Genomic DNA, 27,807 nt, shown 5'->3' with positions numbered 1-27,807 from the left:
TGCATCTGTAGAAGTCAGGGGTAAGTTTTTTACATAAAGAGTGGTGAGTGCGTGGAATGGGCTGCCTTCAGCGGTGGTGGAGGTGGATACGATAGGGTCTTTTAAGAGACTCCTGGATGGATACATGGAGCTTAGAAAAATAGAGGGCTATGGGTAAGCCTAGGTAGTTCTAAGGTAAGGACACGTGTTTGGCACAGCTTTGTGGGTTGAAGGGCCTGTATTGTGCTGTAGGTTATTACATTTCTAAGTTTGCCAAGTTTTTGAAAACATGCCAAACCTCTGCAGACTCCTGTGTAAGTAGAGGCTCTGCTATGCTTGCTTTGAAATTATATTTATATGATGTGTCTAGGACAGGTCTTCTGAGATAGTGACACCCAGGAGTTTAAAGAGTCATGAAGGTATTGACCCTGTCAGGGTAGTGACATCAAAACTATTAGTTGCAAAATGCCCCGACTGATGTAAACCTAGCCAAAAAAAAAGCTAGAATTACATCAGTCTAGCCAAATTTAGTCAAGCGTCCATCACAGAGAAAGCTATATGGGACTGACAAAATCTTGAGTCAAAAAAATTTCCAGTGCCTTGTTAATTTATGGTTTATCAGTGGATGATAATTTGGGATCTATCATACAGTGACTTTGCATCAGTTTACAGAGGCGAACCATTGGACAAAATAAACCTTTTCAGATAATCAGAGCTGTAATGTTGAGTCTGGTCTTTAAAGTACTGTACGGAATAGAGTTGTAGAGGAACTGCAGCACAGAAATAAGCCCTTTGGCCCATCTAGTCCATGCCAAACTATTATTTTGCCTAGTCCCGTCAACCCACACATGGGCCATGGCTTTCTATGCCACCCATGTTTTTATCCAAAGCTCTTAAGTTTGCCCTTAAGTAGTTTACCTTTCACCCTTAACCTATGACCTCTAGTTCTAGTTTCATCCAACATTAGGGGAGAAAAGCCTGCTTGCACTTATTTTATCTATCCCCCTCATAATTTTGTATGTCTCTATTAAATCTCCCCTCATTCTCCTATGCTCCAGGGAATAAAATCTTAACCAATTCACCCTTTCCCTATAACACAGGTTCTCAAGTCTCAGCAATATCCTGGCAAATCTTTCACCTTTTCAATTTTATTGATATCTTTCTTGTAGGTAAGTACAGAATACTCCAAATTTGGCCCCAACAGTGCCTTCAACATAACATCCCAACTCTTGTAATCAATACCCTGATTTATGAAGGGCAATGTAAGAAAAGCTCTCTTTATGACACTAAAAACCTGAGATGCCCCTTTCATGGAATTATGGATTTATATTTCCAGATCCCTTTGTTCTACTGCATCCTTTAGTACCTTACTGTTCACTGTGTAATTCCTACAGTGGTTTGTCCTCCAAAAGTTCAACATCTTACACTAGTCTGCATTAAATTCCATCTGCCACTTTTCAGCCCATTTTCCCAGCTGGTTGAGATCCTGCAGCAAGCTTCCTCACTGTCCACCATATCCCCCAATTGTGGTGTCATATGCCAGTTTGCCATATCATCATCCAAACCATTAATATAGACGACAAACAACAACGGTCTCAGTACCAGTCCGTGCAGCACACCACTAATTACAGGCAACCAGTCAGAGAGGCAGCCACTTAGTACCAGTCTGGCTTCTCCATTAAGCTAAAGTTAAATCCAATTTCCTACTTCATCCTGAGTGACTAAACCTGCTGGAACAGTCTCCCTTGCTAAACCTTGTCAAAGTCCTTGCTGAAGGGCATGCAAACAATGTCTACTGCCTTTCACTCATCAAACTTTCCTGGTAAACAACTTGAAAAACTCTATGATTGATTAGACATGACCTACCATGCACAAAGCCATATTGACTATCCCTAATCAGGCCCTGTCTATCCAAGTACTTATGTATTTAGTCCCTTAGAATACCTTCCAATAACTTTCCCATAACTGATGTCAGGCTCACTGGTCTATAATTTCCTGGCTTATTCTGAGAGCCTTTCTTAAACAATGCTACTCTCCAATCTACGGGCACCTCTCCACCGGCTAAGGACACGTTAAATATCTCTGCTAGGGTCCCTGCAATTTCAACTCCTGTGTAAATACAAATGCAAAAAATCCAGTTAAGATCACCCCACTTCTTTCAGCTCCATGCATACAGTAGTGACCGCAATGATCTTCAAGTGGATCAATTATGTCCCTTGCTATCTTTTTGCTCTTAATCTATTTGTAGAAAACTTGGGATTCTCCTTTACTTGGTCTGACAGAGTGACCTTATGCCTTCTTTTACCCCTCCCTCTTGAATTCCTCATATTCTTCCAGCACCTCATTTGTTCCTTGCTGCCTATTCCCACTATGCACCTCCTTTTTCAATTAACCAGGGCCTTAATACCCCTCAGAAACCACAGTTGTCTAATTCTGTTAGCATTGATTTATAATCTGTCAGGAACATATCCCCTGTACTCTTAATATTTCATTTTTGAAGCCCTCCCAGTTACTAAGTATTCCTCTGCCAGAAAACAACCTATCGAAATTCGCACCTGCCAGGTCCTTTCTGATGTCATCAAAACTCACCTTTTGAAAGGCTTGTGCTTTTCTAATCCAATGGAAGAGAATGGAGGGATTCTATAAATATTTTAAAGGTCATCAAGGTTTCTTAACAGAAACTAAAAAAAGGCTAAGTGCAAAAGATCAGTTCAACACTGACAAAAGACTGTAAGTTAGAGAGTAATTATTATATTGTGTACGTTGTAATATTTGTGTGCTTTTAAATGGGCTCTGAAAATTCAGCCAAATCTTCCACTACCATTGTGCATGATCTGGTTTACTGTTAGTATCTAGTCAGACATATTGTAGGTGACCCACCTCCCCATCATTCTTTCCATCTAGTTCATCCTATGCTTTCCTAATGTTCCTTCTCTTGATAATGGCCCTCATGCAAGGATTCTGTCCAGCTGTTGCGCTTGCAACGCTGTGTGTCAGACAGAGCGGTCAGCAGCACTGGGGCTCCACAGGGGACTGTCCTGTCTCCCTTTCTCTTCACCATCTACACCTCGGACTTCAACTACAACACAGAGTCTTGCCATCTTCAGAAGTTTTCTGATGATTCTGCCATAGTTGGATGCGTCAGCAAGGGAGATGAGGCTGAGTACAGGGCTACGGTGGGAAACTCTGTCACATTGTGCCAGCAGAATCATCTGCAACTTAATGTGAAAAAGACTAAGGAGCTGGTGGTGGGCCTGAGGAGGGCTAAGGCACTGATGACCCCTGTTTCCATCCAAGGGGTCAGTGTGGACATAGTGGAGGATTACAAATACTTGGGGATACGAATGGACAATAAACTGGACTGTTCAAAGAACACTGAGGCTGTCTACAAGAAGGGTCAGAGCCATCTCTATTTCCTGAGGAGAATGATGTCCTTTAACATCTTCCAGACGATGCTGAGGATGTCCTATGAGGCTGTGGTGGCCAGTGCTATCATGTTTGCTGTTGTGTGCTGGGGCAACAAGCTGAGGGTAGCAGTTACCAACAGAATCATCAAACTCATTCGTAAGGCCAGTGATGTTGTGGAGGTGGAACTGGACCCTCTGATGGTGATGTCCGAAAAGAGGATGCTGTCCAAGTTGCATGCCATCTTGGACAATGACTCCCATCCACTCTGTAATGTACTGGTTAGGCACAGGAGTACATTCAGCCAGAGACTCATTCCACTGGGATGTAACACTGAGCGTCATAGGAAGTCATTCCTACCTGTGCCCATCAAACTTTACAACTCCTCCCTCGGAGTGTCAGACACCCTGAGCCAATAGGCTGGTCCTGGACTTATTTCCACTTGTCATGATTAACTTATTATTATTTAATTATTTATGCAGACAACTACAGCTGAATGAGAAGGTTGTTAATAGTCTCTGTTAAGCTACACAAGAGATTCTACAGGTGCTTGAGATCTTGAGCATCACTCACAAAATGCTGGAGGTACTCAGTAGGCTAGGCAGCATCTATGAAAGTAAATAAACAGTCGACGTTTCGGACTCAGATCCTTGATCAGAGATAGAGTCCTGATGAAGCGCCTTGGCCTGAAACGTTAACGGTTAATTTCCCACCATAGAAGTTGCCAGACCTGCTGAATGGCTCTGTTACACTATGTGAGCTAACATAGTTTTCAATAGCTGCAGTGGCTGCTATTTGTGAATAAAATATCCGGTTAGGCACGTAAGATGACTCTATAACTCTATATTTATCTATTGGAGAAATATGGTCTTTGGCTAACTATGGCTCTGGCTATGACAGAAGTTATTCCTATGGCTAATCCTGACCTTGGTACTGAAGCAGAAGAAGCCCTCGTGATCCATTCTGAAGAGGAGCCCCAAGAGCCAACTGAGTTCATTCGATTCGCTGCTCAACTTGGGGAATTTGGTAATGCTAACATTTCCATGCACTTGTTTGCTTTGTCTTCTTGCTGAAGGAAGAATGTAGAACATCGGGGCATCAATAATACCATGGAAGATAAGGCAGAGAGCAGCTGCATTTGCTCAGAATGATCCTGAGGCCAGGACATTGAACATGATTGACCTCGATTGACAGTGCATCCAGACACGGATAATGCAGATGGCTGAGGTGATTCTGCTGCTGGAAGAGACCATGAGAGAAGTATTAGTCCCTGTCAACTCTGAGAGGGAAGGGCCACTTTGAGTCCTTCAAATGCCTCCTACCCGGGACACCCATTCATGTTTGCGCATCACGTACACAAGTGCAATTCACATCAGAAAGTGCCTGGTCAAACTTCCTTTTTCAGTGAATCAACCTGGAAATGGGCTTTATTACATTTCACTCCAGAAATTGTCCAATTAAATTCACCACGCTTTGAAATAAACAGAACCATGTGAGTCAGTTTTCATTTTTGAAAGTTCTTCCCATGCGGCTTTTTCAGCCTTGCCTTCTCAAAGTTAAATATCTTTACCTCAGCAATGAGTGTACAATCTGTTTTAACTCTACAACACTCAAAGGTCACTGAAATTCACTGCAGTTGTGCGTAATCTTGTTGTAGGTCATCCATTAGGACTCAAGTCAGCATCTTTTTGTAGCCAGCGAAAATATCCTGCATAAGTGCAACCACACATATCCTGTCCTTAAGGTCAGAACTGGTTCAGTCAAGTTATTTTCTATATGAGACGCAGACTTCAAAACTGAATTGAATAGCAGAAGATTTTGTGTGGTATTGTACATTAAATGCAAAAGATTGGCATGCAGAGACATCAAACAATCAAAAAGAGGAGATAGAATATTAAAGCATGAAATTTTGCAAAAGCCCAGAAGGCATTGGTGATACTATAGCCAATTTCGATTTCCCCATTTAAGGAAGTATACACTTGTATTGGAGGCGGTTCAGTGAAGGTTCCTGAAGATGATTCCTATGATAAAGGTGTTCTCTTATGAAGAACGATTAAGCAGGTTAGCCCTAAAATTAGAGTTCAGGAGAATGGGAGGTGATATGAGATGATGTATAAGAGATGAAACATAAACATATATGATTCTGAGGAGCTTGACAGAGTAGATGCTGAGAGGAAAAGTGAAAAAAATAATCTGTGGTTACTGGATATTTGAAGATGCTGTAAATACTCAATAGGTCAGGCAACATCTGTGAAGAGAGGACATAAGCCAAAAATCTCATGAGCACTTATCAACCTGAAACACTGATGCTATATTCCTCATTTATAAGCTGAAATATGTTGGTGTAAACACCAAGAATGTGATGACCTGCAAAGAGGTGCACAGTGACGTTTGAAAAGGAGGTACAAGCTAAAGACGTGTTTCAGCCCAGAGGTGTTTACATGATATTAATTTTAATTTGTCTAAGGGAGGAGACAGTGTGAGAATATTGTGACTGAAAGGAAACAACTGTCTATAGCTACAGCAAGTTCTGGCAGGTGTCCACAAAAACAGAAAACTGTACAGAATATAATTAGAAAATGAAATTATCTCTGATGGTAAACCAGAGTAAATCAAGAGTCTACTGAAGCAAACAAAATCAGAATGTGTGAACCATACCTTAGCTATCTTGCAAATGCCTTCCTAAAACTCAAAATTAATTCTAGACTTGTTGATAGGATGCATGCCCATTTAACTGTGCACTGTTCCCTTTGTTATAAACATTTGTCTTGCTTTTAGCCTCTTATTATTTATATTGTGCGCAGTTGGAAAGAACAAAATATGTGTTGCCTAGCTCAGTAAAACCCACCGAGCATTTTTCCCCTCTTGTCAGAATTTGGAAAATAACACAAGGATTTGAGTTGGTCATGGTGTGGGGGGGGCGGGGGGGAGATTTGTGAAGGTGTCCTACACCAACAACGCACCTGCTTCAGTGCTTTTTAGACATTCTCATGTTTATGACTACTTCATCACTTTGAATAATGCATTAGCTACTGCAAAGGACAAAATTAACATATGCTGTTACACCTTAACATTGTGATAATATACAAGCATTTTCTCACCTTCTATCCCAATTTCTTTTTAACCATCAATGGCACATTTTGCTAGAGTAAGCCAGAAATAGCTTTAGGCATCTCTGGTAATTTATGAGTTTTCTTCAGGTGTGAGCTCAGATGGATGTCAGCCTTGTCAAGTGTTTGGACACATTTCTCAGGGAATGTTTTAGGGCATTTACCTTGTTCTTACATATAATGCTTTAAAAATGAATCTGCTTAATGTTAAAGAAACCACAAACTTTGAACATGCATTAATGCCAAGCAAGTCTGTTGCCTGACATCACAACTCACAGCCTTGTCCTTATAAATATACTGGGAATCCATTGAATTGTCAAGCTCGCTCATGCAAGACAATCTGGCACGAGAGATTGGTCATCATGCCATAGGTGATTATCAAATATTCACACTATAAACACAAGAGATTCTGCAGATGCTGTAAACCTTGAGTAACACAAACAAAATGCCAGATGAACTCAGCAAGCCAGGCAGCACCTGGCAGAGAAAGAGGCAAGGCCCACAGGTATGTTTGCATGAGGGTGAAGGTGGAGCACTGAATCTGGGGGGAGAAGTGGTGGGAGAAACAGTCGATCCAACGCAGGTACCTTCAAGTTCAAGTTTATAGTCATTCAACTGTACACATGTATGCTGCCAAATGAAGCAATGTTTCTCTAGTCAAAGGTGCACAATACAGTACATATAACTCACACATATAACACAGAGTAATATCACCACAACTAAATTAGGAAATAATAAGGTGCATATACAAGTTAAAAAGTAAACAGTATAGTGTTACTAGCTCTTCATTCATAATGAAACCAAAAAGTGGAGATGCTGCTGTGCTTTCTTGACGACAGAGGTGATGTTGAGGGACCATATTCACACTTAGCATAATATTTACGCTTCTTGATGGGTAAAGGCACCAAAATAGAAAACATGAAAGGAGCGGGAAGCAGATCTGTAACATTTTGGATGATCTTCTGCCTCAACAATATTTTCCCATTGCATTCTTATATTCCTTGTTCTATTTTCATTTGAAAAATATGAGCTCCAAGAAATTGCCTAGCCAAATTGCTATAGCAACATGAAAGGACCCAATTATGCGGTTTCACTCTGAGATATGTCCATTTTCAATCATGCCATTTGATTGAATTTCTAGGTAGAAATAACTGGAGAGAACATTCTCCCAAGGTAGTGAGAGCAATAACTAGTCATAGTGGATGACAGGCATGGTGGAATATTGCTACATGGTAAGCTTTTAAAAAATATTGACCATCTAATTCCATGGGTGACAGTTAACAGAAATTGAAGTGAAATCCCTATGTGAAGATATCAGTAGGATTTTCAACAAAAAATACTGTTGACACCTAGCTTTTGTCTTGAAGTTATCAACCAAAAATGACAAAAAAAAACCTCTTGTGGGAGCTGTTTGAAGAGGAAGTAAAGCTGAAAGTAAGTGAGCCAATCTCTGGCTATCCATCCTATAAGATGATGATGGTTCCTTTCAGTCGGTTAGTGGGGTTTGATATGTGCGTCCTGGAGTGGCTGTACAGGCCGATCCTTGACAGGCACTGCTTGCCACATACTTGGCAGGTGAGGCCTGGAGGGGCAGCAGGGGCAAAAGTTCTGTTGTGGCACTTCCTGTGCCTTTCCTCTGTTGCCTCTATGAGCTTGTTCTCAGCAGCGTCCACACCTTTTCTGATGGCATCCCTCTGCTGTGAGCGATCTTGAACCCAATCTTCCCATGTTGATGGGCAATGTCAGCTTTCTTGAAGCTCCTGTGCAGAACATCCTTGTACCTTAGAAGCTGGCCTCCTCATTTTCGGGTACCACTGAACAGTTGCCCATACGAGATGTCCTTGGATGGTCTTCCGTCAGGCATTCTGACAACATGTCCTGCCCAGCGCAGTTGGGCTGACATCACCAAGGTTGGAACTGCTGGCATTCCGGCTCGAGAGAGGACCTCGGTGTTGGAGACCTTGTCTCGCCAGGTGATCTTCATCAGAGAACGTGGGTGATGCTGCTGCAGTTGGTCAAGCTGGTGTAAGTGACTCTGATATGGACACCAAGTCTCACATCCGTATAGCAAGGCTGATAATGACAATGGCCCTGCACACCTTGTACTTGGTGGCCAACCTGGTGTTCTGTGACCAAACTCGATCTTTCAGCTGACCAAAGGCAAAGCAGGCTTTTCTGGTTCTTGACTCAATCTCTACATCCAGAGAAGCTGAGGATGTTATTATACTGCCAAGGTAGCAAAACTTGTTGACAGCATTGAGACAATAAACAATAGACAGTAGGTGCAGGAGTAGGCTATTCGGCCCTTCTAGCCAGCACCACCATTCACTGTGATCATGGCTGATCATACACAATCAGTACCCCGTTCCTGCCCTCTCCCCATATCCCTTGACCCCACTATCTATAAGATCTCTATCTAACTCTCTCTTGAATGCATCCAGAGACTTGGCCTCCACTGCCTTCTGGGGCAGAGCATTCCACATATCCACCACTCTCTTGGTGAAAAAGTTTTTCTGCATCTCTGTTCTAAATGGCCTACCCCTTATTCTTAAACTGTGGCCTCTAGTTCTGGACTCACCCATCAGCGGGAACATACTTCCTGCCTCCAGTGTGTCCAATCTCTTAATAATCTTATATGTTTCAATCAGACGAGTGTCATCAATGAGGACAGTTGGTTCTTCATAGCTTGAGCCAGGAGCTGGTTGGTACAAAACTTCCGTCTTTTTAGGCTGATTGTCGGTCCGAAGCTTTTGGCTGCACTGGCAAAGTAACTGGTGATCTCCTGTAAGTCTTCGAGAGAGTGGGCAACCAGTGCACAGTCATCAGCAAACTGTAGCTCCTGCGTCACAATGTCCCCGACTTTAGTTTTTGCTCTCAGTCTTGTGAGGTTGAGGAGCCCGCCATCAACCCTCATTTGTAGGAAGACCCCTGACTTCAGGTCTGATGTGGCATCCTGAAGAACAGCAGCGAAGAATAGTCCAAACAGTAGGAGCCAAAACACAACCCTGTTTTACACCGTTGCTAATGGGAAATGGGTCTGACAACTCAACACACATGATGCTGTGGCCTTCCATACCTTTGTGGAACTGACGGATGATGTTGGTTAGGCGTAGGGGGGCAAACAAATTTTGGTAGGAGTTTCCACAGGCCATCTCTACCAACAGTGTGAAATGCTTTGGTTAGATCAACAAATGTGACACAGAGACTTCTCTGCTGCTCAACACATTTCTCTCGGAGTTGCCTCAGTGAGAAGATCATGTCCACTGTACTACGGCCTTTTCGAAAACCTCACTGGCTTTCTGGAAGGATGTTGTCACTGATGTTGGACACCAAGTGTCTAAGGATGAACTTCGTGAGGCATTTTCCCGCAACTGACAGAAGAGAGATGCCACGGTAATTATTGTAGTCTCTCTTTTCTCCCTTGTTCTTGTAGATGGTCACGATTGATGTGTCTTTGAAGTCTTGTGGTAGTTCTGCAGCTCCCACAACTTTGTGAACAGCTGGTGCAGGCATGATGTCAGTGTGTTACCGCCATACTGGTAGATCTCAGCTGCGATACCGTCAGACCCTGGTGCTTTGCTGGGTTTTAGCTGTTTGATGGCTTTTGTGAAGAGTAGGGGGAGCATCTAGCTCGAACAGTATGGGTCGAGGGTGTACTCTGCCCAGTGCTTCATCGGTGGTGGTTCCTGGTCTGTTCAGCAGCTCGTGGACGTGTTCTTGCCATCTTTTCATGTGCTCTGATTTCTCAGTGAAGATAGATGTACTGTCCTTGCTCGGGCGTTGTGTGGTGCCTTGTTTTGATGGACCATACACAACATTGATTGCTTCATAGAAACTTCTTGAGTCATTACAGTCAGCGAAGGCTTATAACACCTTGGCATTGTTCGCCCACCACTGGTCTTTCATAGCTCTGAGCTGCCTCTGCAAAGTTGATTTTGCACTCAAAAAGGCATGTTTATTGGAACTTGAGTTTGGGTGTTGAGAAAGAGCCTGGTGTGCAGCTGCCTTAGCTCTTAGAAGATCTTCCACAGATTGGTTGCTCTCATCAAACCAGTCCTGATGCTTACGCTTGACTTTCCCCAAGGTGTCCTGGGCAGCCCGTAGACCGTTTCTTTGAAGGCATTCCAGTGCTCAGTAATATCGTCCGGTGGATTCTCAGCCAGTCTGCTTAGAGCAGACTCCATAGAGGATTTCAGGGTGTCAGCACACTCACGGTGTTTCAGTTTGGAGGTGTTCAGCTTTTTGGGTGGTTTGGCAGCATTCAGTCTGAGTGCAGGTTTGATCGATGGACAGATCTGACCACACCATTTGATGATCACTCAGCTCCACACTTAACTCTAGTGATATGAACATCAGAAATGTCTCATTGTTGGATGATGACATAGTCAATGAGATGCCAGCTTTTAGATAGTGGATGCATCCATGTGCATTTGAGCTTGTCTAGCAATCTGAACAATGTGTTAGTAATGCACAGTTTGAATTCTGTGCACACCGACAGGAGCAGTAAACTGTTACCATTACTGTTGCCAATCCCTTGGCATCCAATCACACCAGTCCTCACAGTGGACTCCTTGCCAACCCCAGCATTAAAGTCTCCCAGCAACGGCAGCTTATCGGAAGTTGCCACGCTACTGATGCTGGGTTTCAGCTCACTGTAGAATGCCTCCTGGACTTCACTGGGATTAGTCAGAGTTGGGGCATAAACATCGACTACAGTGAGGTGGTGCTTTCCTTGCAGAGGTGTACGCAAGGTCTGGTTTCGGTCATTTACAGCAACAGGCAGGGTTGGTAGCTTTACTGCGAGGCAGTTCTTGATAGCCAATCACACACCAGATTCTCTTCGTTCTTCTTTGGGCCTGCCAGACCAGAAGAATGTGTACCCTCCTTTCTCTTCCCAAAGTGCAACCCCTACAGTGAGTCGGGACTCCTGGAGAGCCACAATGTCCATGCTGTAGTCGTTGAGCACACGGGCAACAAGTGCAGTGCATCTCTCTGGGCGATCAGAGTTAGCATTTTCCAACAGAGTTCGTCTGTTCCATGAGGCGATAATCAGATTCTGTTTGCGATTCTTACCGCTAGAGTTGGACGACCTGCCAGCCGCGGCGGACTGGCCAGGTTGGTGTGAGCAGGCTTTGTTTGAGCCACCTTTTCTGGGCCCTTCTCTAATTGTAGGGTGAGCAGTGCCTCCGTAACAGGGCTGCTCAGGCGCAGAGGGTGCTGCCTCACTGGATCTCCGCTCTGTAATCCATGTGCGACCACTCTCCCCCTGCCGCCTGCATGCAGACTTGTGACAACGGCTCCCGGCTGGTCGAGCCTACCGCTTTGCCACTTGTCCGTCACTACAGGACTGGGGTGTGTTGAGGATACCCCACTCCTAAGAAAGGAAAAGCATGTGCATGAATGGATTTTAGGTGAGTAGGGGGTTGCACAGATCCAGACTCACCCTCTCGACATCCCCTCCCGGATCTAGTGGCACGGTGGGGTCCAAGACGGCTGGGGGACGTTCTGTTGCAGTGAATGGCCAGACCAAGCTACGATGCAAAGGATGCCCTTTCCGCGCTTCACGGCACGTGTTTGCTAGATGGCTGTTGACCCTATGAGGGGGTTCATCCGCCCTTTGACAGGTCTTGTTTTCCGTCCTGCAGTGTGTCTAGCCACCCTCCTCACCAGGCAAGCTTGGGGGGGGGGGGGGGGGAAGAGCCGGTTTAGTCACCGACCACCGACCATGTGACAGGTAGTATTGGGTTACATGGTACCAGTAGCACTCAGACGAGTGAGCCAATAAGAAGTATAGGACAAGTGTTTTGTTGTTTCTCAAACTTTTACAGGAAGGAGTGAAATTTTGCCAGGTAACTGCACTTGCATTGACTGTCTATTTATCTTGTGCATATCATCCCACCCTCACTGTTCTCTGTCCTACTATTACCAATCTATATTCACATTCTGCCCAAGAGAATTTCAGAATATAGAATTAGGAGCAGGAGCAGACACCACACCACCTCAATCCTGATCTGCCAAGTAATCAGATCATTTCTGAGAATAACATCAACTCTACGTCCTTGTCTTCTTGCAGAAATCTTGCTTTTCAAGTATCTATCCACCTCTACATTACAAATATTCAAATGTTCTGCTTCCACAACTGAGTTCTAAAGTATCACAAGGCTCTGAGAAAAAACAAGTTTGCCTCATCTCCCTTTTAAATTGGAATTTTTTAAAAACTGTGACCTGTAGAAGGCCAAGCTTACGGGAGATAATGGAGCCCAACGGTGATTCCTTTGCTTGTATCTTCAGAAACAACTCTATTTCCCACCTTTAATATCTTTATTTTTCCTTTTCATGGTTCTTTTGAAGACCCTGAACTGGAGTTACATGCAGGCTTCGGTTCTTTGGGGGAATGGGACCCATTCTTGGGGTTCTACGATTGGCCGTTATTCAACATGCTGAGGGTTTGGCCCAAGAGTCTCGATTGTGTTTGGGAGCCTAAGATCTTGGGGCTCTGGGTCGGTGTCACAGCAGGAGTCTCACGTTTCGTCGGGGAGGCCGGAAAACCTTTCGCTTTGGGCCCAAAGACCCGAGATCTTCGCGATCTTCGGATACAGAGCTCGAAAAAGGCGACAAAATGGACTTTTAACATCATAAACCAGCGGGCTGTTGTTATGTACCCTGCTTGCTGTGAAAATGGCGGGGAGAGAGAGAACCTGTGGTTTGTTGAACGTCGAATGAAATGCGAAGCCTTTGGGGTAAATTTGCTCTGTGTCTTTGCTATTGCTTAGCAGATGCTTGGGCTCAGTGATGGTATGGATGAGCTTTTTTTTACTGGTTGTGGGAGGGGGATTGTTGCTTGCTGCCGCTTACGTGCAGGAGGGGGAAGCTGGGGGGGGACTTTGGGGTTCTCACATGTAACTGGTGTTCATTCTTTGGGGCACTTTTCTGTTTTCATGGATGTTTGCAAAGTAAAAGCATTTCAGGATGTATATTGCATACATTTCTCTGACATTAAATTCGACCTTTGAACCTCTGTATTTTTTGGTTCTTCCACAGCAGGAAACATCTTCTTGACATCCACAGGAGGTAATTCCCCAGTTCCTCACATCTATTTTGTAGCATGGAATCACAAGTGCAGTGCAGTGGTTCAGCTGGTGGAGCAGCTGCCTCACTGACTCAGTAACTAATGTTCAGCCTAGATCTCTGGTGTGTTCTGTGTGGAGTTTACACGTTCTCCCTGTGATCACGTCCACATGTCTTGTTTTCAATGCCCTAATTTTGTGCAGGTTTGAATTTGACGAGGCATTGTAAATAGTTCCTAGTATGCATAGGTAAGTGGCAGAGACTTGATGGAGCCGATAGGAATGTGGGAAGGATCAGAACCAGGACAATAATCACTAACATACATTATCTCTTGAAATTTATTAACTTTAAGTTGCAAAAGTTAATAAATAGTGCAAAAGATGAATAATGAGGTTCATGGACTGTTCAGAAACCTGCTGGCAGAGGGAAAAAAGCTGTTATTAAAATGTACAGTGTCAGTCTTCAGAGTCTTGTACCTCCTCCTGAATGGTAGTAACGTATAAAGGGCAGGTCTTGATGATGAAGCTATTTAATGATGGTTGCTGCCTTCATGAGACACCGTGATGATGTCCTTGGTGGTGGAGAGGGTTGTATTATTGGAGTATAAAAGTTGCATTGTTTGCTGTGTAACCAAAACTATGTAGTCAGCTTTGATGTAGATTATGTAGTCTGAGTTTGCTATTTGCTATGCATGTATCCAATTTAGTAGAATTAAATCTTAGGAATGCAGAAGACAATGGTATGTTAATGAGAGGTAGCTAAGAGATGTAGATTAGAACATGATTAAGTCAATAGGTAGAAACAATAGTGGCAGATGTACTTGTGATACGCAACTATAGACTATAGATAGCATATTGGATATGCTAATACAACTAAACCAGGAGATTGCTATAAAAAATGCTATGTACAAGGATCGGTGGGCAATCAGCGACTAGCTCACTGACTGTCTCAGCTTTTATTTGCAAATTAAAGTTTAACCCTTCTTTAAGAATCTTCTGTGTCTCCTGGTTGTTTGTGGGGCACGAGAAACCACGACAGTATCCATGATGGAACGGGCTGAGTCTGTGGCAATCTGTGCATTGGAGGCAATCATTTTGCAATCTGTGGCAATCTGTGCATTGGAGGATCTATAACAAGCTGTGATGCAACCAATCAAAATGCCCGTCACTATACATCTGCAGAAGTTTGCAAGTCTTTGGTGGTATACAAAATCTCCTCAAACTCCTAATGAATTGAAGCCACTCACATTCCGTCTTGTGACGGCAAAAATGCGTTGGGCCAGCTTTGATTCTGCAGAATAAAACGATTAATATAAGATTAACATAAACGGATAGTTGATGGTCTGTGTGGATTCAGTAGGTCAAAAGGCCTTTAGGACTCTGTCTCTAAGAGACCTTTCAGTTCAAAATTGCATTACTATCCTTTAATGTTCTAGATCAAATCCAGATAATATTACACAGCTATCAAATTAGATCACACGGTTCTGCACCTCGCTCTCATTTTCAGCCTTTGTTCTAATTCACCTGCGGAAATGCCCAACAAAAATCTATCAAACTCAGTCATGAAAATTTCAAAGAATGTAGCAGCTACAGCCTTTTACATGACAACTTTCAGATTTTCATCTCTACTCGAGTCAAAAGTGCTTTATAATTCCACTTTTAAATGGGACACTATCATTTTTAGATTATCGGATTGCAAAACATACCAATTCAGCCACCTTCTAAGCTCAAGAGAATTGCATCATGCTACTAATGTCTGGATAACAACAGATAACCAAGTACCAATTGTGAATCCAACAAGAATCTTTTGATATTTATTAGTTACACATACTGTATAATCGAACATTACCTTTACCCTTAATGCTTTTGGAAAGATTTCAGCTGATAGACAGAGATAGATCAATTGCCTCTTCATCCCCTGGTAATCACAAACCAGTTGTAAAATGAAATACATTTTACTTACGTGGGTGGGTACAGCTGATGCAATAATGAAGTTCAACATCTCCAAAAGCAATCGTTTGACCATTGTTTCACCACAAATCTAAACAGATCCATTTACGTCAATACAAATCATGACTATTGTTTCCTTTATATAATCTCTTCAAACTAATTCACTACCTCAGTCACAGGGTATTTGAATATTTTCAGACACATTAGATGGATAAATAGAAGGGACAGGTACAAGGAATTGAATTGAATCAGGAATATCAAGATCAGAGGTACAAGTCAAACTAACAGAGGAAAGGATAGCCAATTAATGTTATTCTTTATTATTTTATTAAATTAAATTAATTTAATCTCTCTCCTGTATTTACAACAGTTGTGTGCATGGATCGTCTCCAAGAATTGTCACCTTGCCAAGGTGGAGAAGCTTGTGAGCTTCTGAGATCCCGAGAATAATGCCGTCTGGAATTTAGCTCTTGGTAAGGTCACCCATGGTGATAAGGTCAAGGGGAAGATTCAGGCAAAGAGCATTTCAAACGAAACCTCAACGGTGGAGTTGGCAGAAAATGGTGTGACATCGCAACGGACTCTGATTCTAATCTACCAAGGACCATGTGGTAGATGCCCATGTATCATTCTCCTCATGTGAAACAAAGTTACACACAGATACTCTCCATTAACGAAATCCACCCTAACATCCCGGATTAATTCCATGGCTGTTTCTATGCCGGTCTCTCTGTGACTCAAAAGGTATGGAGAGAAATAGATGGATAAAGAGTGGGTGAGAGATGACTAAAACTGGTAAATAATTGAAATTACCTTACATGATTCACTGCAAAATATAAATAGGAGTGTGTAGGGTGTAATCATTCTACACCTTACTGTAATGGAATCCAAATCATCATACCTCAAAACATTTCAATTCCGAAAATCTGGTGTAACCCTCAGGTTCGGCTGTGGCATTGGTCTAGGGGAAGACTGTCTCTGGCCCCATCAAACTTGTGAAATTTAATTTGTGTTACCCTGTTACAAGTCAGTATCACGAAAAGTCAGACAGCACACCATACGCAATTAAACAATGAGCTTTATAACTCCTAATTTGACTATAGGGTTAGTAAAGAAACCAAAGAGAAAATGGGCCAATTTTAATGAAACAGTCTAACATGCATGTTGGAGCTCACGGTTTTCCCATTGATTCCCCTCCCCCCGGGCTTCGTCGACTCCATCCTGCTCTCTCCGCTCCAGCATCTTCTCTCTCCATCTTCCGCTGAACAAAAGACCATGAATACCTCGCTCTCAAGCACACAACAAGAAAAAGAACACTCCCCTCATTGGACGGCGGAACATACCAAAGCCCCATTATCTCTCGTCATAATCCAAACACTGCTGCTACAGAGCAACCATTACATTAGCAGTGAACGCCTTCCCAGGGCGTTACACTGGTCTAACGTAAAACAAAGTAAAATGGGACAGACAGGTAAGCCTAAAATATCTTAAGCATTCAGAAGTGTATACCTTTGTTAATCAAAAGCAGGTTTGTAAACAAAAATGAATCAAAATTCATTTACAGTGACTCCACTGAAGAGACAGCCTAACAGATTACAAGCACAGTTTGTATGGGCCAGCAAAAGCCCATCACCTTTCCAGGATGTAGAATATCAGAATCAGAAGTATAGAGTGTTTGTCCTGTTCAAAGTAATGCATCTGCTTCTTGAACATTCACAGGAATGTTTGTGTGCAGAGGCACGGAATGAAATGACGAAACTAAAATGCTTACAATGAATAAGTTCATCAATAAACATTTTATTATATCATTGAAGAAGTGGAAGCTTTATACTATGCACATCCTATTTCACATGACAAATATAATTACTATCAGGCTATGGCACAGTGTCCTTCATCAATCAGGGCAGGGAGAATAGTTGGAACATTATAATGCAGTTGCACTAGATGTCGACGAGGTTGCATTCTGAGCACAACAGTTTTGGATACCCTATTATAGAAAGAAACATCATTAACCTGAAAAGAGTGCAGAGAAGATATTGGAGAATGCTGCTAGGCAGAGTCCGGGCAGACAAGGACTTTAATATTTGGAAAATTTAAGACTGAGAGGTGACTCTGTAGAAGTGTATAAAATCATGAGGGACATAAATAAAATGAATGTACGCAGTCTTTTTCCCAGGGAAAAGAAGTCAATGCCTAGAGGGTATAAATTGAGGATGAGAGGGGAATGATTTAAAAGGCATCTTGAAGTGCAACTTCCTCACATAGAGGTGGCATGTATATGGGATAGGCTGCCAGAGAAAGTGGTCGAGGTAAGTACAATAACCTTCAAAATATACTTGGACAAGTACATGGATAGGAAAGGTTGACGGGGATATGGGCTAAGAGCAGGAAAATGGGACTAGCTCAAAATAGGCATCTTAGTTGGCATGGTCACATTGCACCGTAGGGCCTGATTCTACACTGTATCACGCTATGACTCTATAAATCAGTATGGATACCTAATGGGTAAAATTTAATTTACTAAACGAGACTCTGGTAGATAAATATTACAGCTTCATGCCATCACATTGATTTCTATAGCAAATCTATAGATGAGGACTGCTATAGTAAAAACCAGTGGAATGGAGCAGCTGTGAAAATAACTTCAGGATTTCCTGCTTTTCATTGTGTAAGTGGAGAGTCAGGAAACTGATATATAACCTACTCCATAATAACAGTGATCCAACTCACAGTTACTTTCTCTTAAATACTGCATACACCTAGTCTGCATTCTCCACAAACTCCACGACGCTGCCCTTTTCTGATTGATGTGCAGAATGTGTTCACATAAATTTTATTACTGCTATGTGGTAGGGTGCTTCCCATCAAAATTACAGTTAATTTCTCCAAACTTTCTGACCCTCAATAACAGGTGTCATCCACGTCACCTCAGACCCTAAGCAAGCTGTGTACTGGAGATTTTTCTGAAGAAGCTATTCATTTGATCACCAGGGGATGCTTTGGGATGAGGAAGGGAGAAAACAGTAACCACAATACAAACAAATGCTACAGAATGGATGGAACTGACATTCAATGCCACCTACAACTATATCAAGGTATTATTTTAAGGAAAAATAATGTCTATATTTAGTAATGATCAAGCAATTTCTGCACATTTTTTTAAATGTCTGAATCGGAGACTTAATAAAATTTACTATTTTTATGCCAGTGTCATTTTAACACAAATAATTTGATTGGTTTACATGTGTTAACTGAACATTCAAGGTACATCTGCATCAAATGAGACTTGGAAGCTTTCTGACTTCCAAAGAAATAAGACCATAAAACCATGATATAGGAGCAGAATTAGGCCTTTTTGGGCCAACAAGTGTGCTCCACTATTTCATCGTGGCTGATCCATTTTTTCCCTCTCAGCCCAAATCTTCTGCCATTTCCCGCATCCCTTCGTGCCCTGACTAATCAAGAATCTATCAACCTCTGCCTTAACTATGCATTAAGACTTGGCTTCCACAGCTGCTTGCAATGCTTTCCAAAGATTCATCACTCTCTCTGGCTAAAGAAATTCCTCCTCATCTCCATTCTAAAAGGATGCCCCTTTATTTTGAGTTTGTGTCCTTTGGTCTTAGATTCTCCCACCAGAGGAAATATCATTTTCACATCCACTCTCTCAAGGCCTTGCACTATTCGATAGGTTTCAATTAGGTCACCTCTCATTCTTCTAAATTCCAGAGAATAAAGGCACAGAGCCATCAAATGTTCTTCATATGATGAGCTGTTTAATCCTGAAATAATTTTTGTGAACCTCCTTTGAACCCTCTCCAGTTTCAGCACATCCTTTCTGAAATAAGTGGCCCAAAACTGCTCACAGTACCCTATGTGAGGCCTCACCAGCGCTTTATAAAGTCTCAACATTACATCCTTGCTTTTATATTCTAATCCTCGTGAAAGGAATGCTAACATCACATCTTCCTTCCTCACCACAGACTCAACCTGCAAATTAACATTTAGGAAAACCTACACAAGGTCTCCCCAGTCCCTTCGCATCTCAGATCTTTGTATTTTCTCTCCAAGTGTATAATGAAAATGATAAAAGCAATGAAACAAAATGCTTAATTAAATAAACAGGAGATGTCTAAGTAACCTGTGTCAAGTCTCCTGACTGATAGTGATCTACTTATGTGAATCTCTGAGATAATGGCAATCATTAATTCCTCACCATCACTGGTTTAGCCCACTTGGAGAGTTTCCATTTCCCTCAAACATTCCGCCCTTTGACATAATTAATAACATCTCCCGACAATATTTCTTTATCCCTGCCAGTGCAATGCTACCATGCACATGACAAAACTGTATTCATGATACAGTATCTACATAGTGTATGCTGCCTGGGCATTTAAGTCAATCTGCTTCTGTCAGGTCACCTTTCCTTAAAGAACTGGATTTATTTCGTTGTTGTTAAGTATATATTCAATACTCTAATAAATTCATCATTAAATCTATTTGCACCAGGTTTCAGGCTGTACAGGTCAGATCATTACTGCAAACTGCTCATCTCTTTATCTTCCATATATTTTGTATCTATTACCTTAAATCTGGATCTCTAGTTATCACCACAGTGAGATGCTGTAAAAACATTCAAACTTATAAATTATTAAATCTCCAAGTGCCATTTGTCCTATTAATAATATTTCTACTATGCATACTGAATAAGGCTGCTATTAAGAACAAACCAGAGCTGCATTACAGTAATTTTCTGCCACAAGCCTGCAGTTATTACAAACTGGAGTAAAAATAATCACAGAAAATCCATCTTGATAGGATTAGGATTCCTTCATCCCTCAGGGAGTACACAGGAATTTCTTCTGTCACTTGACTCAATACTCAAATGCCAGAATTAATGTTAGAATGCTCAGATTTCAGTTTTGTGGCCAATAAAGAACAGCTTCAGACTGATCGCTTATATTTTTAACGCCCAAGCATTCTGAAGATAAAATGAGCCTGAATCTGAAACTGCTAGTGATGATGTTTTCGGCCAAGAACCTGTTGTGCAGTAGCTGAGCTGTTGCAAAAGGGTTAGGCGGTAACAGTACATTAATAAGCCACCTTATAAAGTCTGGAAGCTGGATTGGAAATAATTTTAAGCAAGTGAGATGAAAGCCGTTGCCCACCATACCCTAAATAAATAACATTGAGCAATATTAGTCCTGTTTCCAGCCATAGCAAATCCTTCTGTCGACCCATAGCTAACTTTTACTAAATAAGTAAATATACTTAGGCTACTATTATAGCAGGATGGAAATTTGTATTCTCTCACTGCTTACGGTGCTCTGTGAAAGCTGAGGCATACAAATGGGTATTTATGGTGTATCTATATTATTTCATTTACCACTGACATATAACTGTTGAAAATATTCCAATGCTTTAAGCTTATATCATCTGATGAATGTGAAACATTTTAAGGGAAAATTAAATTAATTATTTCCATTTCCCTTGACAGTTTCTCCTCATACTGTGCACACATACCAATAGTGCGGGAAATAATTCATCAGCATTAAAAATACTAATAACAATATATCATGGAAGTTGTAAAACATTGACCTTTATAGGGGAAAATGACAGGAGTTATATTTATCAGTTTATTAGGTTTCCACCTGAAGGAAAAATTGTCAGAAACCATAAGCTATAACAAGAAAAAGAGAATACAGATATACTGTAGAAATCTGTTTAATACTCTCACTAAAATTAGCAATGGAAGACAAAAGGTTCTATGAACTAGCTCAGAACAGGCATCTAAGAATGGTTGAGGAGTGATGCATAAATTACACACAGGAAAAGCAATCCAGTAAACAGGCAGATAAAGAATATGCTCCAGTTATTTGCCACACAGGGCATTTCATACAAAATATGTATCATTCTTGTTCATACTCTTAATTCATGAAGTGAAAGCTTGCCACCACCCGTCACTAATGACAAATCAGTTGTCATCAAAACATTTCTGTATATAGTGCTCAAAAAATAGATCAATATTTATTCAAATCTATGATGTTTTACATTATTTCAATCAATATGAAATAAAAATAACACTGACCTATGCTGAACTAAAATTCTTGAAATTATTGTGTAAACTTAAGTTTTTCAGAATAATTCTTTCTTAGTCAATTTGACCTTGGACTTAGTCACCGACCGAGTTTTTCAGTGCAAACTGTTTTGGAATATCTGATATCTCTTGCAGACTGGAATGCCTGTGATTAAAAGCAAGTAACAGCACTGACACCTACGATTCACAGTGAAAACGGTGCCTGAAATCTTTCTCAATACTTACATTACTCAAATAGTTTGAGTATACAAATTTTTAAAAGTCAATATACTACTGATAATAATCCTGAGATTATCAAAATGAATGTTCCTTTTTAAGTGGAAATAATTTTTAAAACATTCTTCTTCTTCTGAAGTCCTCCATCACCCTTACTGGGGCATAAGCTGCCTACAGCAGTTCGAAAGAGTCATCTGACCTGGGACAGTCTTTCAAGTCCTCCCGAGATGTCGCCCATCTTAAGATCCTTCCTCTCCCAGTGATGAAGTCTTTGGAGCTTCTGTTGGCTTTCTGAGCTGCTGGGTTTTTAACGGGGTGAAGTTGCTAGCCCCATGCGCAACCCTCCTTCTTTTAAAGCTGAGCATGGGACCATCCGTGACGGAGTTTTTTTTAAGATTACTTTTCTTCAATTCGGAATTAGAATGTCATACTGATAGAAGATTTAATTTAATTTCACTATATTTGATGTTGTAGGATGTCTAATGGCCTCTAATAAAGGTCTCCAATGATCAGTGAGGCATTAGGAGTTTACAACAGAGGGCATACAACAAAGCAACAGAGGGCACATAACAACGTAAAAATTAGCAGGACGGTAGAGGCTTGGAAAGGGGCCATTCAGACAGCTGAGGTGGATCAGTTAAGAATGGACCAAACAGCGAAAGGCACCCAGTCCCAGGACCTGATCGCTTGGGGTCGCCGAATGGCTCGTAAGACGCGCTCCCCCTCCCTCGTTTGTCGAGCTGATCAGAGAAGTAAGAGAGGAGGAGAATGCGATGGAGGCATGGGAAGCCTCTGTCTGCAGGCTACAGTCCTATGTCCACTGGGATCCTTCCAGTCTGAAAGGATGCCCAGGGAGCTCCAGCGACTTTCCAGTGTGTCATGGAGAAGGTGGTGGGGGATATAAACTAGCTTGAGGTATCAGTGCACCTGGATGATCTTACAGTGTTCGGGTCCACCTTGGAGGAATGTGAAGCGAGGCTACTGAAGGTGCTGGGCCACCTGAAAGCTGAAGGGTTAAAACTTACCCTGGACAAGTGCCAGTTCTGCAAGACATCTGTCAACTATGTTGGGCACATAGTCTCATGGGATGGAGTAGCTACAGATCGTCTAAGATACAGGCGGTGATCACATTGCCAAGGAACTCCTCGGATTCTGTGCGTGCTATCGGAGGTTCATGAAGGACTACTCTAAAGTGAGTCATCTTTTAAATCAGCTTCTGTGCGGTTACCTCCCGGGGAAGAAACGGAGGACAAAAGGAGAGGATGGTAAAGATTATCTTAGCCCTTCAGAGCCCTTTGGAGCGAAAAGGGATGCGAAATGTGAAGAGGCCTTTCAGTTGCAGATGGAGCTGCTGACACAGGCGCCCATGCTGGCTTTTGCAGACCCCCAGTTGCCGTAAGTATTGCGTACAGATGCCAGCAGAGAGGGCTTAGAGGGTGTCTTTATCAGGATCAGGGCACAGGGTTGAGACCTGCTGTGTTTGTCAGTCGAAGTCTCTCACCCGCAGAGCGAAACAACCCCATTCACAAATTGGAGTTCCTGGCATTCAAATGAGCTGTGGTGCATAAGCTAAGTGACTATCGACATGGTGCCAAGTTCAAGGTGAGGACGGACAACAACCCATTAACTTATATCCTGACCTCAGCGAAATTGGATGCCACAGGCCATCGGTGGTTGGGGCGTTGTCTGCCTATGATTTCAGCCTGAAGTATCAGCCGGGGAATCAGAACATTGATGCTGATGTGTTGTCCTGTTGGACGGAGAGTGGGAGAACGCTCCTACCCCTGGAGTCAAAGCCATATGCCAGTTTTCCATCTTGGGGAAGGCAGAGGCAAGGCAAGGGCAAGATCGAGTGGTAGATCATTTGGGAGCTTTTGATGGTGCCATTCCACAAGCTTACTGCAACCTGACTGCCCTGAAGACCAAGCAGCTTTTCAGAATTGAGCCTTGGGGAAGTAGCCGCCGCTCAGCAAGATGACCCGTGCATTGGTACTGTTTGGTCAGCAGTTGTGACCAAGCAGACAAGATGAAACACTCTGCAGTGTCTCTAGTACTGAGAGAATGGCCCAGAATGGAGTTGAGGAACCAGGTCCTATAGCGGGTCACGTTGCCTCCGGACCGGCCTCAATGCTCCCAGCCGGTTCTGCCTGAGAAGTATCAGAGGATTGTGTTGAAGTCATTTCATGATGATTCTGGCCATTTGAGGGTTGACAAGCCCTATGGATTGCTCAGAAATTGGTTCTACTGGCCCCAAAAGAAGCCAGGTACTGCAAGTCATACATTCGATGTATACGGAGGAAGACGCAGTCCTACGAGGGCTGCTTTGTTGTCCCACTTGTAGAGTGTGAGGCCACTTGACCTGGTGAGTATGGATTTCCTGTCAATAGAGCCAGATACCAGCAATATGGCAAATGTCTTGGTAATTATGGATCACTATATCAGATAGGCACAAGCCTTCCGTACCAAGGATCAGAGGGCATCCACTGTGGCCAAAGAGTTATGGGAGAAGTATTTCATTTATTATGATCTTCCTAAGCAGATACATAGCGATTTTGAGAGTAGGCTCGTACATGAATTACTGAGCATGCTTGGAGTTGAGAAGTCCAGGACTATGCCTTATCCCCCGCAGGGTGATCCCCAGCCTGAGAGGTTCAATCAGACCTTGCTAGACATGCTCAGAAATCAGCAAGAAGAACAAGCAGAGTCAACATGTTGGACATCTGGTCCACTGGTACAACTGTACACGAAATGAAACTACTGGGTACTCACCATATTATCTGATGCTTGGGCACGAGGCAAGGTTGCCCACTGACGCTTGTTTTGGAAGTGACAAGGAAGATCTGCCGCTGAAGATCTATCTGAAGTATGTGTCTGATATGAGAAGGAGCTGAAAAAGGCTTATGAGTTAGTTGAGTTCTTGGCTACCAAGCAGAATCAAGGAGGTATGATCAAAAAGTTAGGTTCTCCCTACTCACGCCTGGAGATCGAGTCCTCATAAGGAATTTGGGGCCACCTGGGAAGCATAAGTTAGCTGACTGCTAGGCAGCTATGCACTATGTAGTGGAGAGCCAGGTGCCAAATATACCAGCTTTCTGGGTGAAACCAGAGGATGAGAATGGGCCTGTCAAGATTCTCCAGCAGAACCACCTTCTGTCTCTGGAACAAGAGTTGTGTGTTGACCCAGAGACCAACTTGGAGCCTACACCTAGTAAGAGGACTCTGTGGCAATGTGGGGATACTGAAGGACCAGCAGCAGGAGAGATTAAACTGGCCCCTGCTCCTGAATGGGATACGGACTCGGAGGATGAGGAAATGGGGGTGTGGTATATACTGCCTTTCACTAACTCTCCAATAATTGAGGAACAGATTCCCAACCCTTCTCACGCTAAGGTAGGTGAAATAGGAGGGGACAGGCAGGTGTGAAGATGGAGCATGAAGGCTCTAAAGCAACTGGGAATGAATCTGAGAGCCAAGTGGCAGAGGGATCGGAGTTGTAGGAGGACACAAGTGATAGACCGGGGAGGCCTCACCACATAGACCAGTAGTATCCCAAGCAGTGTCTGAAAATGAAGTAGATGATGGGATACAGGGGTCTTAAAGAGTCGGGAGACCCCCCAAGTTAGGCTAGCCTATGTAGCACCGGGGGAACAGAGTGTTACGACTATCCCCCAAGTGAGATATGTCACTACCATTTACAAATGGATTGGAGGTTCTGACATCACAAAATTCCTTTGAAAACCGTGTTATTAATGATGGGATGACAAATAAGTTACAAGTCATGAGGCCATGACTATTTTGGTGGGGGGAGAGTGTAATGCCTTGGTTCAAATTTTTACTGTGATACTGTATGTACTTTATTCAGCAGTTCTGTAAGAGCAGTCTGTTGTGCTGTCAGCCTGTTTGGGTTATTGTTAAGATAAGGGATGATGAGGAATGTGTGCTATCCAATTATGATGGTAGAATCAGGGGGAGGTTTTCGTGGTGAGGGACACTAAGAGTAGTCTTGGGCTTTTTTTTGTTCGGCAGGAGATGAAGAGAGAAGACACTGGGGAGAACTGGTCATAGGATACGACCTGGTGGAGACCCATTTGTTCGAGATGGATTGCGAACGATGTTCAGAAGGTGGTGCGTGCTTTCACGCTGACCAAGGGCCCAGCGCGCGAGTGACAGAGAAGTTCAAGGTGAGCTCCAACTTGGGCCCATTATGTTTAATTAGAATGGGCCCTTTTCTTTTTGCTTTTCTTTACTAACCCTATCGCCCAGTAGCACTCACATCTACAGTGATGAAAAGCTTTGAGAGGTTGGTCATGACTAGACTGAACTCCTGCCTCAGCAAGGACCTGGACCCATTGCTATTTGCCTATCGCCACAATAGATCAATGGCAAATGCAATCTCAATGGCTCTCCACTTTTAGACTACCTGGACAACACAACACCTACGTCAGGAGGCTGTTCATTGACGATAGCTCAGCACTTAATACTATCATTCCCACAATCCTGATTGAGAAGTTACAGAACCTGGACCCCTGTACCTCCCTCTGCAATTGGATCCTCAACTTCCTAACCGGAAGACCACAATCTGTGCAGATTGGTGATGACATATCAACACTAGCGCACCTCAGGGGTGTGTGCTTAGCCCACTGCTCTACTCTCTATATACACATGACTGTGTAGCTCAAATACCATCAATAAATTTGCTGATGATACAACCATTGTTGGTAGAATCTCAGGTGGTGACGAGAGGGCATACAGGAATGAGATATGCCAACTAGTGGAGTGGTGCCACAGCTTCAACGTCAGTAAGACAAAAGAGCTGATTGTGGACTTCCGCAAGGGTAAGATGAAGGAACACATGCCAATCCTCACAGAGGGACCAGAAGTGGAGATAGTGAGCAGTTTCAAGTTCCTGGGTGTCAAGAACTCTGAGGACCTAATCTGGTCCCAACATATCGATGTAGTTATAAAGACAGCAAGACAGCAGCTATAAAGTACTTCATTAGGAGTTTGAAGAGATTTGGTATGTCAACAAATGCACTCAAAATCTTCTATAGATGTATCGTGGAGAGCATTCTGACAGGCTGCATCGCTGTCTGGTATAGGGGTGGGGGGGGGGGGGGCTACTGCACAGGACCAAAAGAAGCTGCAGAAGGTTGTAAATCTAGTCGGCACCATCTTAGATACTGGTCTACAAAGTACCCAGGACATCCCAGGACATCTTCAGGGAGTGGTGTCTCAGAAAGGCAGCATCCATTATTAAGGGCCTCCAGCAGCCAGGACATGCCCTTTTCTCACTGTTACCATCAGGTAGGAGGTACAGAAGCCTGAAGGCACACACTCAGCAATTCAGGAACAGCTTCTTCCCCTCTGCCATTCGATTCCGAAATGGACATTGAACCCTTGAACACTACCTCACTTATTACAAAATACAGTATTTCTGACTTTTTTTTGCACATTTTTAATCTATTCAATACACGTATACTGTAATTGATTGATTGATTTATTTTTTTCTCTTTTATGTATTGCATTGAACTGCTGCTGCTAAGTTACAAATTTCACATCACATGCCAGTGATAATAAACCTGATCCTGATTCTTTAGTTAAGATTCATAAATATATTTCCTTTAATTGCATGCAGTGCACTGTCTGCTATTTCGTGGCACTAATTTGTAACAGGGTTGCAAATTACACAGCAGACACACAAACCGGAGTTTAGGGCGGGAGATCCGTCTCAGTCTCACAAGATTGGCGGAATTGGAGACTCTTTTCCCTAGATTTAGACAGCCGAGGGATCCAAGGGATTTCAGTGTCAATCATTAAATATGAGGTTATGGAGTACCTGGTGACACAGGACAAGATAGGACAATGTCAGTATAGTTTCCTTAAGGGAAAATCCTGCCTGACCAACCTGTTAGAACTCTTTGAGGAGATTACAAGTAGGATAGATAAAGGGGATGCAGTGGATGCTATATAAGTTAAAGTTACT

At 42.8% G+C, this 27,807-nt stretch overlaps 1 protein-coding gene across 6 annotated transcripts in view; it reads right to left on the bottom strand.

The window, feature by feature from the left end:
• Nucleotides 1-27,807, bottom strand: part of LOC132401837 (BTB/POZ domain-containing protein 19-like) — a 187,861-nt gene that overhangs the window by 47,826 nt on the left and 112,228 nt on the right. The gene's annotated exons all lie outside the window — the stretch shown is intronic.

The sequence above is a fragment of the Hypanus sabinus genome, chromosome 11, assembly GCF_030144855.1.
Source record: "Hypanus sabinus isolate sHypSab1 chromosome 11, sHypSab1.hap1, whole genome shotgun sequence".
NCBI classification, from domain to species: domain Eukaryota; kingdom Metazoa; phylum Chordata; class Chondrichthyes; order Myliobatiformes; family Dasyatidae; genus Hypanus; species Hypanus sabinus.
Note: the sequence above shows the minus strand (reverse complement) of the source record. Positions and strands in the feature narration are given on the sequence as shown.